The following is a 5,400-nucleotide window of genomic DNA, read 5'->3' on the forward strand; positions in this document are numbered from 1 at the left end:
ATATAGATATAGATATAGATATAGATATAGATATAGATATAGATATAGATATACTAGAGGACCGATGCACAATGTTCGTGCAAGGGGCTTGGCTCCCCATTGCCTCTTGGGCTTCATCTGGAACGTCATCTGGTCTAATTAGCATATCATGCTTTTATAATTACAGATCATTTAGACATAGATATGGAGATAGACATAGATAGATCTTCCTTTCTTTATCCTTGCCTAAGAATATGTTCATTGATTCATAGCTATATATCTAGATGTAGACATAGAGATAAAGATGTAGATGTATTTGTAGATGTACATAAAAGTATAGATATAGATATTGTTTTCCTTATCCTCAACCAAGGATACATTCATTCATCCTTAGAGGGAAAGTAAAGGAGAGAGAGAGAGGGAGAAGAAACTAGGAAACACTGATGTGAGAGAGAAATATACCTCAGTCGCCTCCCATATATGACTCTACTGTGAATCAAATCTGCAAGATTTTTATGTATGTATTTATTTACTTATTAACATTTTTTAACATTGAGTTTAGAGAGGAAGGGAGATAGAAATAGAAACATCTATGATGAGAGAGAATTATTGCTTGGCTGCCTCCTGCATGCCCCACACTGGGGGTGTTTCCCGAATTCTGGACATGTGCCCTGACTGGGAATCGAATGGTGACCTCCTGGTTCATAAGTCAATGCTCAACCAGTGAGCCGTGCGGCTTTGGCTCCTCCTGCATTTTACGATTCACAGAACTCCCTGTGTACCTGGGCTCTGGTAAGCGAGACGTTGGCAATATCATAGGTGACCAGACCCCAGCCCTTGCCTGACTGCCCTCTGATCCCAATGGCCACGTACTTATCCACTATGATGCTTTGCAGCACATGACCCCCTGGAGATTCCCTCAGCACAGGTGTGAGCTGTTGGAGGTGCTCTTAGGTCATTACTCAGTTGTGTCTCCACCTGGCACAGGTGGGGACCCCATAGCCTGAAATTACACATGGGCACTACACGTGGGCTAGGCAGGGTACTTGAGGTCACTTCAGGCCACCTGAGTGGCCTGGCCCTGGCATCTCAGGGAGGGCCTGGCACAGGAGATGGGAATGAGGGGATTACATGGGGGTGCATTTAAGGCAAAACCTACAAAGGCCCAAGGAGAGGGCAGACACAGCCACAGGGGATGTTCTGTGCAGACCCCATGGAGTGAGAGTGTGGGCGGCACAGGACAGAGTATGGGAGGCAGAGGGTGAGGATGGGGTGGAGTCTGTGGAGCTGGAGGCACAGCAGAGGTGGGTGGGACCATGTCTCCCTTCAGCAGGTTATCAGGATGCAGGTGGATTCTCCAGGGGAAGCGGGACAGGTGTTGGGACACGTCCCCTGGGACCAGGTCCTGAGACCCACAGGAACAGGGCCCAGCAGGGCTGTGACAGGGCCTGTCACTGGGCCTCTTTCCTGCTTCATTCCCGGTACACCCTGAGAGTCAACCCAGAGAGCGACCATCAGGGACATGGTGACAGGAAGGGCACAGATGAAAAGTCGACCAGATCTGACACACAGCCACTTCCTGCTTTTTCCTGCAGAGAATCCAATTAAAGACACAAAGAAGGAAGAGGAACTGCCCCAGGGACACTAGGAGGGAAGAAAGCATTGACCCCAATAGGAAGCCTGCACAACCCTCCAGAGATAGCCTCTGAGTTGAGACACTGGGTTTGCTGGTCCTGATCGCCCCCTGGTGTCCTGGCAGCTCCGTGCAGCTCAGCCTGCTGGCTCCTCAGGGAGGTTTGTGTCTGGGCTCACACTGATTCCCCTCACTGTGTCTCTTGCACAGTAATACACGGCTGTATCCTCAGCTTTCAGGGTGCTCATTTGCAGATACAGCGTGTTCTTGGCGTTGTCTCTGGAGATGATGAAGCGGCCCTTCACTGAGGTGACGTAGTATGTGGTACTACCACTATAACTAGTGTATGAGACCCATTGCAGCCCCTTCCCTGGAGCCTGGAGGACCCAGTCCATCCCATAGTCACTGAAGGTGAATCCAGAGGCTGCACAGGAGAGTCTCATAGACCCACCCAGGCTGCACCAGGCCTCCCCCAGACTCCACCAGCTATTCCTCACACTGGACACCTGTAAACACAGAGACACAAGGTGGACTGAGCATCACATGGAAGCACCAACAGGCACAGGCACAGGTCTCAGCCCTCCCCACTCCTGAGAAAGACCTTGAGAAATGATCAGGAGGAAAACGCAGCTTGGCACCAAGTCCATGGTGGAGCCGCTGGGGTCCTATCTCAGGTGCTTGGGTTCTGGGTGTCTCCCCAGCATGTCGGGCAAGGCCCCCTTTATGAGCAGGAGGAGAGCCCCATTTGTATGGAGTCTGCATATAAGGTGCAGCTGGGACCCTGGGCTGCATCCCTGACGTTGTCATCCTAGGGGCAACCCAGATGCTGGCCCCAAGGGGTCCTGTCCTGACCCCTCTCCGTCCCTGCTTTCCTGAGACCCATCACCCTGACCCCATTCCTTTGGGGTCACCTTCCAGGATTGAGATTCCTCCTTCCTTGGGGTTTTGATGAGGTCCAGGGGTGCTCCCCCAGAGGCATGTGGATGGGGGTTCCTCTTGCTCTCCTTCACTCGCTGTGGGCCATGTTGCCTTTCTGAGGTTTGGGAATAAGCATGTGCATTGGATGATGCCTTTATTTTTTAGCTGGAAGATTCCCCTTGTTATGTTCCACAATCAGATCCTCCAGAAAACTCTAACCTCTACATGTGAGGAGGCAGGAAAGGCTGGGCTGGAGGCTGTGGCTGCAGCCTCCATCTCTTAACTGCTTTCCCTGTCACAAGCTCACAGCTGCCTCCTTGAAACCACAGATTTCACTCAACTTCACTGCTGTTCATGTGTAAACGTCCTGGTTCCCAGCCTCTCAAAGTGGGATAGTTTCCATCTTTACACATGAAGCCCTGGCTTGTGGGCTCAGTGTTTACAGCGTCACCCCCACACCAAAGGGTGAGAACTCTTTAGAGCCACCACCGTCATCATGTGGAGGCAGCAGGTCTAATAATTGTGTGCACCTCCCTCTCCACATGGGAATAAACAGGTATGAACTCTGTGGTACATGAAGAACAAACAATATGTTGATGTAATAATTGTCCAAACATGCAGAGCATGATTATAATATTTTGTTGGGGCCAAACTGACAACTGTTGGGAAGCAGGACCTCAAATGCTCCAGAAAATAACTGTTTGCAGTTGCATTTATGCATTTGAAGTTAAAGAGGGAAGGTGAGGAGTGACATGGAGATGGGAGAGAGAAAGGCGGGGACTGGATGCCAGGATAATGAAAAGTAAGCTCGCTCTCTCTCTCTCTCTCTCTCTCTCTCTCTCTCTTTAAAAATCTTTATTGTTAAAAGTATTATATAGGCCTTCCTTTCCCCCATAAACCCCATTCATGTCCCACCCATGTCCTCTCCACCCCATTGTTTGTGTCCATGTGTTAGGCATATATGCAGACAAGTTCATAGGTAGATCTCTTTCCACCCACCCTCCCCTGCCTTCCCACTGAGGTTCCATGGTCTGTTCATGCTTCTATGTCTCTGGATCTATTTTTGTTCATCAGTTTATTTGGTCCATTAGCAATGCAGAATGGTGTAGCCATGATGGTAAACAATATGGAGTTTCATTCAAAACTTAAAAATGGAACTACTATTTTGCCCAGTGATCCCACTTCTAGGAATACATCCTAAGGAACCTGAAACACTCATTAGAAAGAATGTATGCACTCGTATGTTCATAGCTGTGCAACTTACAACAGCTAAGCTTTGGAAACAGCCTAAGTGTCCTTTAGCAGACAATTGGATTGATGGGGAAAATAAGGCATTTTGGGGGGCTAGCAATCTGAATCTGTGCAGTAACCTAATGTACATTCTTAATAGCCTATAATTAAGTCACTGCCCCTTTCTCCACAATCTGGTCTTACAAGACCGGTTTACTTAAGTACTACTCCCATTTCACAGAGGTCATAAACCATGAAGAAGTCCCAGAGGGGGTTATAGTGCTGCAGCCAGACCAGGCTTTTAGGTATGGTCTCATGACCCCCACCCCAACACACGGGGCTTTTGGCAAAGCCCCAGGAAGGTCCAGAAGTCTGATCCTTATTTGGGGGACAAAGAAACCAAAGGGGTATAAAAGAAGAGCTTCCTCCATATTGGTTTGCTCAGGATTTGGAGAGAAACAGTCTCCCCTGAGTCACTGTAGTAATACATGTGAAACATCTGAAAATAAATGATTTTTTTCCTGTATCTCCGGTACTCCTGCATATTCTTCAGTTGCCTGGTAAATTCTGTAACATAAAAATGGTTTCCCTGACCAAGAACACGCAGCCGTAGTTGCCCCCTTGAGGCACTGCTGGGCCAGTCAAGTGAGCCGCTGATGATGTGAAGGTGCGCTCCAGTGATTTACTGGTATCAGTCCTCATCAGGCCTGGACAACCTGTGCCCCTGCTAGCACTCAAGCGGACTCCAAAGAAGACAGGAAAGCCCTTTTCTGGAACCAGACATCTGACCGGTGTGTTTCCCCTGGGGGAGTAGTCCAAGTTCAGGCCTGCCGTTAGGGGCAGAAGAAGTAGCTGATCACTACTTAGGCAAATTATTTGCCTCAGTTCAGAACTTTCCATGGGTGGAAGTCAAAACTTGGACTGCCTGGTGTGTGAATGTGAGTGTGAAAGCCTGTGTGAAACAAAAGCTACCTTGTGTTGTCCTGTGTCTCTGTTAACTGGGAGGGGATTACACCGTCTAACTGTTAACATGGGAAGTAGTTCCTCTAACCTGCTGCTTAGAGTATGTGCTAAAGAATTTTAAGAAGGGCCCAGACCGCTGCCTGCAATGCAGATGTCTCTCCACAAAATCAGGGGCCCCAGCTTATGGCCAAGCATGAGAAGCATGAGAGTGTTTGTTGATGTTTTATGTCTCTTTGCTGTTTAATTTGTTTAAAGATGGGGCAAGTTCCACCTTTGGGGAAGCCCAGTTGTGTGTGGTGAGGCTAAACCCGTGACAAAAATTGCAGGATGTCCTAGCAGCTGCCAAGAATACCTATTCCTGGGGTCATCTTGCTCTTTCTTTCAGGGTACTAGCAGTCCAGGAACTCTTAGCTAGTGAGATTTCTGTCTTTATGTCTATAGAGTAGAGACTTTAATTTTCTCTTCCCTGATGTATGATTTTCTGTTCTGGGTTTAACATTTTTAAGATTCTAAGACTATTTGCAAGAGTTGTAAAAGGGTCATTAAAATCTCAGGGAAGTTTAAACAAAGAACCACTAGCTAGTTTATTACTTGCTTGTAACTAACAGGCCCTTATCTCCCTTGCTAAGGATAGAATAAATGGTTAAGGCAGAAAGGGAAGGGGAGAGGGGGAAAGA

The 5,400-nt window shown here is 48.0% G+C and overlaps 1 pseudogene; it reads right to left on the reverse strand.

Moving 5' to 3' along the window:
• Nucleotides 1–1,815: 1,815 nt before the first annotated feature.
• Nucleotides 1,816–2,304, reverse strand: LOC107182682 (annotated as a pseudogene).
• Between the last annotated feature and the right edge of the window lie 3,096 nt (nucleotides 2,305–5,400).

Source organism: Myotis davidii, unplaced genomic scaffold, assembly GCF_000327345.1.
Source record: "Myotis davidii unplaced genomic scaffold, ASM32734v1 scaffold1971, whole genome shotgun sequence".
NCBI lineage: Eukaryota > Metazoa > Chordata > Mammalia > Chiroptera > Vespertilionidae > Myotis > Myotis davidii.